The following is a 13,818-nucleotide window of genomic DNA, read 5'->3' on the forward strand; positions in this document are numbered from 1 at the left end:
GCCAGCCATGGAAGCTCATCCACGAATTGAAATAAATTTGAGACTCAGGTCTCTTCTCACGTCCCTATTGGTTACCCACTCCAGCACAGCGAGTGACCTCACCTCCTACTTATAAAAAGGGAGGAGGAGAAGGAAAAAGGGAAGAAGTTTAGAGGAATCTCCCGCTTGCTTGCCCTCGCTGGGTTCCTTGCTTTCTCCTGGTCCTTCCCATAATACAAACCTACCACCATCCTCTTGAGCCCTAGGAAGTGGTGGGGCGGGGGGCGGGGAGGGATGGGGCGGGGCCTTCCCCCGCCCAAGCCCCGCCCCCCTCCCAGCATCCCTTGCGGCCCACACCCTTCAGCCACCACCTGCTCCTTACTGGTTTACACCTCAGCTCCTGCTCGGGTCCCGCCCCTCCAAACAAGACCAAGGTCAACACCGATGGAGCCACAGAATAACAGCAAGACCCAAATACAAGAAACCAGCAACAGCCCCGATCAAACCAAAAAGACCCCAAAGCTCTCCGCCCACTCTGCTCTTCCCCTTCACAGCCAGACTTTCGGGAGAGTAGGCTCCAGGCCCGTTCAGAGCTGAGCCGCTTAGAGCACGACAGTGGGCACTACCAACCTATGAGCTCCCCAAGACAAATAAGCTGGAATTTAGGTGATAGGCACCCCACCCCAGTACTCTTGCCTGGAAAATCCCATGGACGGAGGAGCCCGTTAGGCTGCAGTCCATGGGGTCGTTAAGAGTTGGACACGACTGAGCGACTTCACTTTCATTTTTCACTTTCCTGCGTTGGAGAAGGAAATGGCAACCCACTCCAGTGTTCTTGCCTGGAGAATCCCAGGGACGGCGGAGCCTGGTGGGCTGCCGTCTATGCGGTCGCACAGAGTCGGACACGACTGAAGCGACTTAGCAGCAGCAGTAGGTGATAGGACAAGGTCTAACCTCTTCTTCTGTGTGAAACCTAGTTTCAGTGGCTTACAGGGAGCCGTGTGCAGATGCCTGGCACCTAACACATCACCGACACCCTGACCGGCAGCCACCTTGAGGAGAAGCTGCGCCCCACAGCCAACCCAAGGTGGCGGTAGTGGGCCGTGTGCACAGACGCTGCCCCGCCCATCAGGCTGAGGTTCCGGGAGCAGTGCGCCTGCGCCACACCTCCAGGAACACACCGCCCTCCATAGCCCCGAACCTGTAAAGCAGTCCCACCTTTATTGAAAATTATTTCCCTGCCAACATGAAAGAAGTTGCAACTCTGAAATCTTTAATGCAATAGGACAATGCTTCACACACACACACACACAATCGGATACATATTTGAATCTCATTATTTGCAGTAGTTACTTTGGTAAAGCCACCACAGACACTGGCTTAGTAAATAATGAACTACTTCTCCTAGGGTAATTATAGGATCGGGTTCTGTAAGCCTGTGGTCACTACATTTCACCAGCTGGCAAATACATCATTCGTTCTATCTGTTTCTATTTAAAGGTATCTTGTTTAATGTAATTTGTTGATTCATTCACATTGAACTCATAGTCAACAGCACTCTAATTTATTCTTAAATGAACCTTATTAACACAGGCGTTTTTTCTGTAAGGCACATTGCAGCTTTTTGGTACTTAATCAATAGCAGCCAGCATTATGCTTGGGCACTATTTGAAAAAGCAAAATCACCAACACAAAGCACAAAAATGCAAAACACATGGCACTAAATGGACCATGAAAAGGATGCTTGATATCAGGACAAGGGCTGAAACCTGAAGGCAGAGCATCACCCTGTTCAACCTCAGCCAAAAATTGTATATCAGGCAAATCAAGTTCCTAAGTAGTCTGCACATGTCCACAAACGACTGTAGAAGTGCCATGAGGGTTGATTTGGGGGTTACAGGTAAATATCAGCAAGTGGGTCAACTCACAATACAGAACCAGAATTAATGAGAGGCAATTGTACATATGGCTTTCTTGGTGGCTCTGTGGTAAAGAATCCACCTTCCAAACAAGAGACACAGGTTCGATCCCTAAGTCAGAAAGATCCCCTGGAGAAGAAAGTGGCAGCCCACTCCAGTACTCTGGCCTGGGAAATCCCACGGACAGAGGAGTCTGGCAGGCTACAGTCCATGGTCTCAAAAAGTCAGACACAGCTGAGCAACAACAACGATAATTGTACATATCCTTGAGGAATACATGGCTGAAGCTGGATACAAGACATTTGGCAGATACAAGACCTTTGTGAATTTATCCTCCCAGTTTGTGGTTTGGCTTTTTGTTTTCTTAATACTGTCTTTTGAAAAGCAGATTTTATGTTTATGAAGACTGATTTACCAATGTATCTTTTGTGCTGTTTGTGTTTCTAAGACACCTCAGTCTTTGCCTACCCGAAAGTGTTTTGTTTTGTTTTTGTTTTTTTTTTACTGCCCAGGGCTGGGGCTTCGATCCTTCTGCATCTCCTCCCTCTTCTCTCCTGGGCTGACACCCGGCCGCCTTTACAGACCAGGGGGCTTGGTGCAGAGGGCGGTCTGAGCCCAAGGCGCGCCTGAATCCAAACAAAACACCTCGCAAGCCTACGTTTAGAAAGCGATACCGAACACCACACTCACGTTTTTTTTTTTTTTTTTTAAATAAAAGGCACTGTTTGCAGAGAAGATGACGGCGAAAAACATTTCCCGGCTGGAAAATTACTGATCACAAACCAAGGGGGAGTGGGGGTGGGGAGGCCGAGTTATAAGACTGAAATAACGATTGCCGTTTCCTCTTCTCTTCCTGGTGGGCAGGGACGGCTGCCGCGAGCTCCGTGGGCCCTGTTCCAGCACCCGGGTCCCACCGCATCGTTCCACGTTCTGGCACCGGGCCACTTTCCAGCCGAGCCCCTTTCGGTGGGTCTGGCCGCTCTAGAGCCTGAGCCAAGGGAACGAGTTGCCGTTTGACCTTTACCTCGCCACTTCACCTCTTTATGACTCGGTTTTCTCATCCATAAAGTGGAGAGTTGCGTGCTTTGCAAAGTGCTTTGAGATTCCCGGTTGAAAGGTGTCCCCGCGCCTCACGCCCCTCCCCTCCCCCCACCTCACATAGCGAAATCTCTTTCAGTCCCTTCCTCGCTCCTTCAGCTATCAAAGCCGTAGCTCCATTTCCCATTCCGGCCTCTTTCCGCCTTTTTCAGACGGGGAACACCCCTCCCGCTTTCTCAGTCTCCGGGTCCTCGCCACGCAGGTGAGGGCACCCACCTCCCTTCTACTCCCAACCCCCACCCGGGCAGACGAGCCCAAGAAGGACTATGCGAGGCCAGGCCAAATGCCCGCACTGGCGCTCGGGGACTAGACCAGGGCTCCTGCGTGCGTATGACGGACCCGAGCTGGATGAGTCACGCGGATAATCGCGCTCTTCTCCAGTGCGCAGACTGCGCGGCAAGCGCGCACCGGAGCGGGGGTGGGGTAGCGCTACAGTCCCCCTCTCCCCTACCGACCCCTCTTGGCCGCGAGCTTCGAACTCAAGGAGCGGCCCGTGGCGACGCCGACTGTCCCGGTCGCGCGCCTACCCGAAAGTTTTGAAGATTCTTTTTCCTACAATATCTTCTAGAAATTCTATTGATCTAACTTTTATGTTTAGATCTATGTTTCATTTTGAGTTAATTTTTGTGTGTAGCTTAAAGTAAGGTTGATATTTTTTTCCTGTACTGTTATAGCCACGCTTTCCGGGAAACAAACTCACTCAGGACAGAGTGCAGATAGTGGAGTGCAGTTTATTACACCGGCGGGCCCAAGGCAGAGTCTCCTCTTAGCCAAGGACCCCGACCAGCATTTGTGAAAATCTTTTATACCCCATGTGTATGTGTCTAAACCCACCACCCCAATCCCCTGGTGCTTACAAAGGAAGGGTAAATGCAATCACAATAACCCCATCATTCATGTGTTATGTGTTCAAACAGTTAATAATCAATAAGCCCGTGGTTACATTCCAACAAGTTAATAACCGATAAGCCTGTGCTTACATTCTGATAGATACTGTCCGGAGGCAGGGGTGATTAGTGTCTGTTTCCTCTTAGGCGATGAGTAACCTGGATACGACCTTCAAGGTTCCCCTGTCCGGAGGGGGTCTTATCCTTCCATTGTCGTTCCCACAGGCACTAAGCAGAGAGTTTAGAGTCCACTGGAGAAGTGGCCGAGCATGATCAGCATGGACAGGCCTCAGATGGAGTCCAGGCCCTATGAATTCCTTCTTCAGTACAAATATCCAAGGCTTCCAGCACTACGTGTTGAAAAGGCTATCCTTTTCCTCATTGAATTACCTTGGAGCCTTGGTCAAAATCAGTTGGCCATATTTGTCAAAAATGGTTTCACAATATATGTGTAGGTCTATTTCTGGATTCTCTTTTGTGTACCCCTTGATTTGTGTCTTTTAGTCAATATCACACTGTTGTACTTATTATAATAAGCCTTGAAATCAGCTATTGTAAGCCCTCTTTTTTCTTCTTTTTCAAAATTTCTTGACTCTTCTAGATCTTTTACATTTCCATATCAATTTTCTACCTAATGAGTCTATGATTGGGATTGCACTGAATCTACAGATCAGTTTTGGGAAAACTGACATCTTAACAGCATGAGTCTTTTAATCTTTAAATGTGGCATATCTCTCCATTTATTTAATCTTCTTTAACTTCTCAGCAACTATTTTTTCGTGATCTTACACACATTGTTAATATCCTTCCTTTTTATGCTACTGTAAATGACATTTTCACTTTTAAATGCTTGGTGCTATATGTGGAAATGGAATTGATTTTTCTATACTGATCGTGTATGACCTTGCTAAACTCATTTAATAATTCTAGTAGTTTTTCATAAATTCTGTAGGATTTTATACAGATACAATCATATCGTCTGTGAGTAAAGACACTTTATTTTTTCCTTTCCAATTTGGATGCCTTTCATTTATTTTCCTCGCCTTACGACCCTGTCTAGGACCTCCACTGAAACACTGGACAGTTGTAGTGAGAGTGAGTATTCTTGCTTTGTCTCCAATCTCAGAGAGAAAGCATCCTGTCTTTCACTACTAAACAAGGTACTTGTTGGAGGTATCTCACAGATGGTTTTTGTCAGGTTAAAATTGTTAAAGTTTCTGTTTTTTATCTTCTGAGAGATTTAATCATGAAAGTTTGCTGAATTTAGTCAGATTTGTCAAATGCTTTTTCATCATCTGTTGAGATAATCAAATGGTTTTTCTTTAGTCTGTTAACATGGGGAATTACACCAGTTGAGTTTTAAATGTTAAACTAACTTCACATTGTAGAATAAGCTCCATTTGGTCATGATGCATTTTTAATGGATTTGTAGAAAAATGCTTTTTGTTGAATTCAACCTTCTAATATTTGCCAAAGATTTTGTGTCTTTTGTGTCTTGGCTTATAAGGTTTGTCGTTCTATAATAGTCTTGCAATGTGTTTGTCTAGTTTGAATATTAGGGTAAGGCCTGTCCCATAGAATAAGTTGAGAAGTTTTCTCTCCCATTTTCTGAGTTGTGCAGGATTGGTATTATTTTCTTTTTAAAATGTTTGGTTAAATTAATCTACACTTGAAGTTTTATTTGTGTGATAGCTCACATCTATAAGGAGGTCTAAAAGCTGCTCGGCAGTTCTAAAATGTGGTCTAGAAGTTCAAATGGGGAATCCCCTGGAGGGTCACTGAAGGGTAATATGGGTGGGCTGTTTGGTGAAGGAATCACAACATCATTATCTATCCCGAGAAAGCTACTCCTTTGCAGGTCAGTAGTTAACTCCTCCTTACTGAACATAGCTGACCTGGGGTCAAGCCCAGTCTTCCTCGACCTCCCATTGGGCCTCCTTGCTCTGACACTGCTTCTGTCCTGGGCTGCAGCGACTTCACACTGTCCTGTCTCCCATCCATTTCTCTGGCTTGGCGACCTGCAACATTCCACGTGAAGCTACCTTGCTTTCTGCTCTGTGTCCACATTCTTCCTTGAAGAAATCACTCACACCCGTGGCAAGGACGCCGTAGTCCATTTATCACCTCCCTTTATCTCACCTCCAGATCTATGGACACAATTGCCTACAGAGTGTTCCAACCCCTGAAAGGCATGTCTCCATTTGGTTGAGCTGTTTCTATCTTTCAGCAGAGATTTATTGTTTCCCCCTTAGGAATTTTGCACGTTGTCTGTTATGTGTGTTCTTGTGTTCCTTATAATTTGTGTTGGTATCATGGCTAGAATCTCTTCTATGTTACTGGTCATTCTGGGACGCTGGCCACTTGACAATTTCCTATGGGGTTGCCTGTATCTGGCCATCCTAAGCCTCCCTTGTATTTGCTCTAAGAGTTTGTCCATTGATCTTCTTGGACTATGTAGGAGGATCATGTCCACTACAAATGAAGGCTGGGTCAACCCCAGAGACATAACTAAAGGTGGAGGAGTGGGCATGCATGTCCTATTTCATACTTAAATGGAAGGAATGTTTCTAAGGCTTCACCCTTAAGTTACAGGTTTACTCTGGTCTGTACGATGAATCACATTAAGGAAATTCTCTTTCCTCCTAGTTTGCCAAGAGATTCTTTTCAAGAGTGTGTGTAACTTTGATCAGAGTTTTGGGCCTCTCTTGGAGCAATCCCAGGGTTTTCCCTTTTAAGCTGTTACTTGTTACAAAGAGACACTACCGAAGCAACTAAATTAAGCACGCACTACTCAATTAAACTGATAGACTAGTGTTGAACCAATTCAGAAGCCATTGTTCTGGCAGCCTCCTGGACACCCTAACCCCACCATGTGATGACTTCCCCTTCTCAGGGGCTCAGACAGAGAGAATAAATCAGGGCTCATGTTCTCAGGCTAGCTTCACCGGGATCTGTGAAGTGCGCGTAGCAGCACGGTGCAGGTCTGCACACTTTCCATTTCCGACCAGTCTTTGAAGATCAGGCTTGCTTGTTGTTTAGAGGACAGTTTCATTCTCCATGTTCTGAAGGAGGAAGGAGCCAAGGTAGGCTATGCTCCAGACCTGTGATCTCTGCTTTCAGAAAGCTAGCACTGGGAACACCCCAGCCCCACCCTCAGTCCTGCCCTTGAGACCTGGCTGTGCATTGTGGCCAAAGCCCTCCCTGTCCACCCCTGGACCGAGGGTGCCACCAAGGCTGGAGTCCAGGACATTCAGGCTCAGGGGACATTGCGCCTTGGGTACAGAGATGGCTAGGGATGAGCGGTCCTTCGGCTCCGTGTCTTGTTGTCTTGAAACTTTGCTCCCAGACAGCAAAGGAATCAAAGCAAAGCTGTACACAGAAAGAGGAATAATTCCAGCAGGAGCCAACACACTAATGCTGTAATGTTCTTTATGTAAGCCATATTTATTTGGGATTTTTCTTTGGATGCACATGTGGGGTTGATAGAGTTGTCTTTTTGTGTGTTGCCCAGACTTGGGAAGCTTTAAAGAAATACAGCCCTGGGCCCAAGCCCTGGAGATTCTCATCCATTTGCCCCAGGGTTGATGCAAGAATCTGTACTTTTAAGAAGCTGATTAGAGAGTTACCATTTTCTAACCACTTTTAAAGGTTTATTTTTAGTTGCACTGGGTCTCCAATGCTGCGCGTGGGCTTTCTCTAGCTGCAGAGAGCGGGGCTCCTCTTCACTGTGGTGTGCGGGCTTCTCATTGCGGTGGCTTCTCCTGTTGCAGGGCACGGGCTCCAGGGCAGGCGGGCCTCAGGAGCCGCGGAATGTGGGCTCAGCAGCTGTGGCTCTCGGGCTCTAGAGCACAGGCTCCGTAGTTGAGGCACACACACTTGGCTGCTCCGTGGCATGAGGTATCTTCCCGGACCAGGAATCAGACCCATGTCCCTTGAATTGGCAGGCGGATTCTTGTCCACTGCAGCACCGGTGAAGTCCATTTTTAACCACTTCTAAGAGAAGTAGAGTTAATCTACGAATGTTGAGTTAGCTTCAGAAGTACAGCACAGTGATCCCATTATATATGCATTTGTGTATGTGTATACACATATACACACATTTGTGTGTGTGTGTACACATGTGTGTGTGTGTGTCTGTATATATGTGGAGTTGGGCAAAAAGTCTCCATAAGATGTTACAAAAAACCCGAACAAACTTGAACTATTAGGCTAACCCAATATATACTTTTTCAGATTCTTTTCCATTATAAGTTATTACAAGACATTGCATATAGTTCCCTGTGCTAGACAATTGGTCCTTGTTGTTTGCCTACTTTATACATAGTAGTGTGAATATGTCAAGACCAAACTCGTAATTTATCTACCCCACCTACCCTCTACTGTCCTCTCTGATAACCATACATTTGTTTTCTATCTCTGTGAGTCTATTTCTGTTTTGTAAATAAGTTCACTTATATCATTTGTTTAGCTCCTACATATAAGTGATACCATATGATATTTGTCTTTCTCTGTCTGATTTACTTCACTTAATATGATAATCTCTAAGGCCATCCCTGTTGCTGCAATTGGCATTACTTCATTTCTTTTTATGGCTGAGTAGTATTCCATTGTGGGTGTTTGTGTATACATATATCTCACACCCTTTTTGGAAGGCTCTGACCTCAGTATCATTATCACTGAAACCTGGAGTTTCACAGAGGGTCTCAGAGATCACCTGGACACCTTACAGCCTGATCCTCTAGAGCCAGCTCTAGCTGGAGTGAAGCAGGAATGTGTGAGTGTGTGCGTGAGTGCGCGCGAGTATGCACACTGCCAAGTCCAGCTCTCCTAGAGAGCTGGGGGACTTTCTGATTTTATAAACCTATAAAACACCCTGAGGACGCTGGGGACTGGATCTGAGCATCATCTGTAATTCAAGCTCCTACATGCCCTTCAGGGTTTTTTTTTTTTCCAGATATGTGTAGATGTGTTTGTGATGCTAGCAAGCATCATTTAAAAACATAACCAAACTCAGAGCAGCTTTCTATTGGTTTTTATTTTCTCTATCAGCAATCAATAGAACTACATCTATTCTTAGATATACCTTGGGGAAGGAGCCAGTATATGGTTTTTATTTTTTATTTTTCCAGATTCTAAATAGAGATCTTCATCCATGGAAAGGCTGGGGATTCGAGGGGAGAGGGTCTCCCAAGAACCAGCAATGGCCTTTGAGCTAAGGAGCAGCTGTGTGACCAGCAGCCATCCCCCCCAGCTCCACCCCTGGGGTGCCCCACTGGCCAGATGCCATCAGGGATTTGAGCCACACCAGTCTGTGACAGTGAGGGCTTGGTAGGAAGGGAGGGAGCTATTAGACCCCTGCAGGAGGGGGAGGCACCCTGGCGGCCGTCCGAGAGGACGCCTCTCTGCCCAACTCACATTCTGAGTGACTCACACTCTTAGGGGTTTCTCAGCACACCCAGCTTCTGAGCACTAGCAGCCTCAGAGCCCTGAGGCCCCAAACGCGCTGGGAACAAGCCCCGCTGCCGAGACAGACTCAAGGCCCCTCTCTAGGTGTGACCGAGCGGTTAATTCAGAGAGGCCTAGTGAGTGCAGGCTCACAGGCTCACATCAGATGTCCTGACCACTGGAAGCCCCACCTGGCTTCCTGCTGAGGGGAGGGCAGACTTTGTTCCTATGAATCCCAGGACACAGAAGCCCTGACAAAGCTGCCATTTGAGAGTATGCAGAAGTCTAGTGCGTGAGTGTGTATGTGTATACATTTGCACACATGTGTGTAAGTAAAAGGCTGTATTTTCCTGAACTATCTTTTTTTTTCAAAAATACATATTTATTCACTTATTTAGCTATGCCGGATCTAGGTTGTGGCATGCAGGATCTTCCAACTCTGTTGGGGCATATGGGATCATTCGGCAACCCACTCCAGTATTGCTGCCTGGAGAGTTCCATGGACAGAGGAGCCTGGCAGACTGCAGTCCACGGGGTCAGAGTTGGACACGACTGAGTGAGCGTGGGATCATTGGACTTCCCAGGTGGCACGAATGGTAAAGAACCCGCCCGCCAATGCAGGAGATGCAAGAGACCCGGGTTTGATCCCTGGGTCGGGAAGATCTCCGGAGTAGGAAATGGCAACACGCTCCAGTATTCTTGCCTGGGAAATTCCATGAACAGAGGAGACTGATGGGCTACAGTCCATAGAGTCCCAGAGTTGGACACAATTAAGTGACTGAACACACACACACGGGATCATTAGTTGCAGCATGCAAACTCTTAGTTGCAGCATGTGGGATCTAGTTCCCTGACCAGGGATTGAAGCGCAGCTCCCAACATTGGGAGCACACTGGACCATCCGGGAAGTCCCTCCTGAACTGTCTGGAACCTCCACCCTGTTCTCACAGCTTTTGCAAGTCCCCCTCGCTCCAGCTGGGAAATCCTATTTGTCCTGCTGAGCTTCTGAAAAATCATCCCTCCGACCTTCTCAAGGGAAGCTCAGGTCTTCTTGTTCTCCCTCCTGCCAGCCAGTGCTCTGTTCTGCTAAAGCTGACGTGACACGTGCTCAGATCGCTGCTCTTGTGTCCACTCTCAGAAGCTTTGCCGTTTGGTCTCCGAGTATCTCCATTCCCAAATCCTGAAATACCCTTCCTGCCCTAGCACTTTGGAGCAGCTTCTTTGGAAGCTGCCTTCCTGCTGTGCAGCTTAGTAACAGGAATTCCTTCAGGATCTTTTTATCTCGGTAGAAGGGAAGGAGGGACTGGATGGGACCCGGTGGTGGGAGCGGTTTCTTGCTCTGTTGGAGGCCGCCAGCTTTGGGCAGAAGCTGCCAAGGAGGGCTACCAAGAAGGCTCTGGGTAGGAGGGAGGCTCTCGCCACCCCTGGGAGCAGAGGGTGAGGGCTCTTGGAAGCCTGCTCACAGCTGGTAGGCTTACAGTAAACAGGAATAAAACCCCCAGGGTGGTGGGTGAGGACAGCTGGAGGTTGGAGGGAAGTCTTGCTCCCCACTAGCAGCTTGGGACTCAGAAGGGGAGTGCTACTCACATCCCCATGGGGCCTCTGGAAAGGGCAGGACAGGTTCAGGAAGACGTAGATGGCTGGAGAGCACGTCACCAGGCGGGACTTCAGGAAGGGGCACGGCCGTGGGGGTCTCTTCTGAGGACTGCTGTGGTCCCAGCATTGGCAGAGGGCCTGAGGTTAAAGTCCCCTTTAAAAGGACACACTTGGGTTTCCTGAGGGCTCATGGGCTTCAAGGAATGACCCTGGCTGTGTGGACGGCAATCCCCCTCACCCATGACGCTCCCTGGCAGCTGCCCCAGAAGACGTGTCCCAGACCCGGCTCAGGAGGCAGACGGAACGTGTACTGGCCTCTCTCCCCGGCCTTCAGGATGACATGCTTTTGAGAGTGTTTGCTGGGGGCTCATGGTGAAGACTCCACCTGCCGGTGCAAGAGACTGATCCCTGGTCTGGGAAGATCCCATGTGCTATAGAGCAGCCAGGCCCATGCGCCACAGCTGCTGAGGCTGCGCTCTGGAGCTCTGCAAGGAGAGCAGCCACTGCGCTGAGAAGCCTGTGCACCCCAGTTAGAATAACCCCGCTCGCTGCAGCTCGAGAAGGGCCCTCACAGCAATGACCTCCCAGCACAGCCACAAACAAATAAATTAGTTCTTTTTTTAAAAGAGTATTTGTTAACATGAATCTTAGTAACTGAGCTCCTATGAACCAGAGGTCATCACCACTTCCATAGCAACAGCTCCATTTGTAAGATGAAAAATCTTACCCTGATGGTTTGCTTGTATCTGCGATGCTCCCAAAGAGAGGGACTCCTAGTTTAAGTTTACCAGACACTGAGCTCATCCCCAGGAATGAGATGAGACAAAAATACTACCACCCTGCTGTGTGGGCCCCTACGGATCCCCCCAGAGGCAGGACAATTTTCTAAGAAATCACCACTGTCCAAAGAGAAACTTGAGCTCAGGACTGCCGCTGCTTACTCAGGCAGCGCTGCCAGCGAGGGTCTCACGGGTGTGTCAGTCTCCGGAGTGAGCGGCCGGGGACCCGGGGCTGTGCCTGCTGAGTGTCAGAAACTCTTCCCCATGAGCCTCGAGCAGCAGTCTCAGCCCAGTTAATGAGCCGCTTGGTCTATCCCCTTCTTTTAGGTTTTAATTTTTAACTTACTTTATTCTAAAACTATGTGTCCGTTTATTTTTGGCCGCGTTGGCTTTTAGCTGCAGCACGTGGGACTGTCCTTGCGGGTGCAGGCTTCGCACTAGTTGTGGCATGCTAGTCCAGAGCACGTGGCTTCCGCAGTGGCAGCGCATGGGCTTTGGTGGCCCTCAGAATGTGGGATCTTAGTGCCCCGACCAGAGATCGAACCCACGGCCCCAGCACTGGAAGGCGAATTCTTAACCACTGGACCACCAGGGAAGCCGTATCTCCTTGTTTTAGACGGGAGGAAACAGAGACCCTGAGAAGTAAGAGCGGCCCCAGCCCACACAGCTGGCTTTTTCTGACTTCCTCATTGACCATATGGCAGAGGTTGGACTGAGTCTTCCATCAGTTGAACAAGAAAAGGTTTTTTTTCTTTCTGCCCCTTAGTCCATAGGCTCTCTCTTTGCATCACTAATCAAAGAAAGAACCTTCTGAAGCTTTCCAATGCCACCTAATCACCGTTTGCAAACCCTGCATGAGAGGAAGAGAGGCAAATGGGATTCTTTCAAGACTAGTCTTGGTAGCACAAATCTGGAATATGTTTAACTTGAACTGGGACGCTAGTAGGTGATTATAGCTCCTAGGAATCCCACATCCAGCAGTCCAAGTTGGAATGATTTACCTGTGTAGTAGGCAAGCATTTCCAGCTGCACAATATTTCTTTGAGGAGAGAGATGACTTTCTACTAGAATGATCAATTTCTACAGGGTAGCAGGTACTGCCTCACTCAGTAAACAGAACGGGGGCTATTGGGGGAGCTCTGCCTGCCCCCTGGTGGTTGTACCTATAATTTTTTAAATTTATTTTTATTTTTAGTTTTGGCTGAGCTTGGTCTTTGCTGCTGCGCGTGGGCTCTCTCCAGTTGTGGTGCATGGGCTTCCGGTTGCCGTGGCTTCTCTTGTTGCACAGCGGGGCTCGAGAGCTCAGGCTCAGTAGCTGTGGCCCAGGGCTTACTTGCTCTGCAGCGTGCGGAAGCTTCCCAAACCAGGGATCAAACCCGTGTCCCCTGCATTGGCAGCCAGATTCCTGACCACTGGACTACCAGGGAAGTCTCATAACTATAAGTTTTAACCATTTTAATGACGTTTCAATAACAAAGGGCACCTGTTTAAAGTATACACTTTGGAAAATGTTGACGTTGCATGTACAGTGAAATCATCACCACAGTCAAGATAATAAACATACCTGTTGTTCTCAAAAGTTGCTCAAACCCTTGTGTCATCCCTCCCTCCCACCTCTCCCCACCCTCTCCTATCCCCAGGCAACCATTGGTCTACTTTCTGTTACTATACATTAACTTGCACTTTATAGATTATTACAAAAAAGGAATCATACAATGAGATAAATCTTGTCCGGCTTGTTTTACTCAACATGGTTATTTTGAGATGCATCCATGTTGGGTATGTATCCTGCTTATCTCGGAGCAGTAATCCTCATGTGGACATAGTCCAGGGCGTGTATACTTTCACCTGTTGACATATACCTGTATTGGTCCAGGTTTTGCCTATTATGAATAAAGCTTCTATGAACATTTATACTCAAGTCTTGGTAAGGCTTGCTTTCCCTTGAATACACGCCTAGAGGGAGAATGGCCAAGTTGTAAGTGTATCTTTGACATTTAAGCTGTCAAATTACTTCCAAAGTGGGTGTGCTATTCTGCATTCCCATTAGCAACGTACAACAGTTTCAGTTGTCCCAGATGCTCACCAACATTTGATGTTAAATCTTAATTTGGG

Source organism: Odocoileus virginianus, chromosome 2, assembly GCF_023699985.2.
Source record: "Odocoileus virginianus isolate 20LAN1187 ecotype Illinois chromosome 2, Ovbor_1.2, whole genome shotgun sequence".
Classification (NCBI taxonomy): Eukaryota; Metazoa; Chordata; class Mammalia; order Artiodactyla; family Cervidae; genus Odocoileus; species Odocoileus virginianus.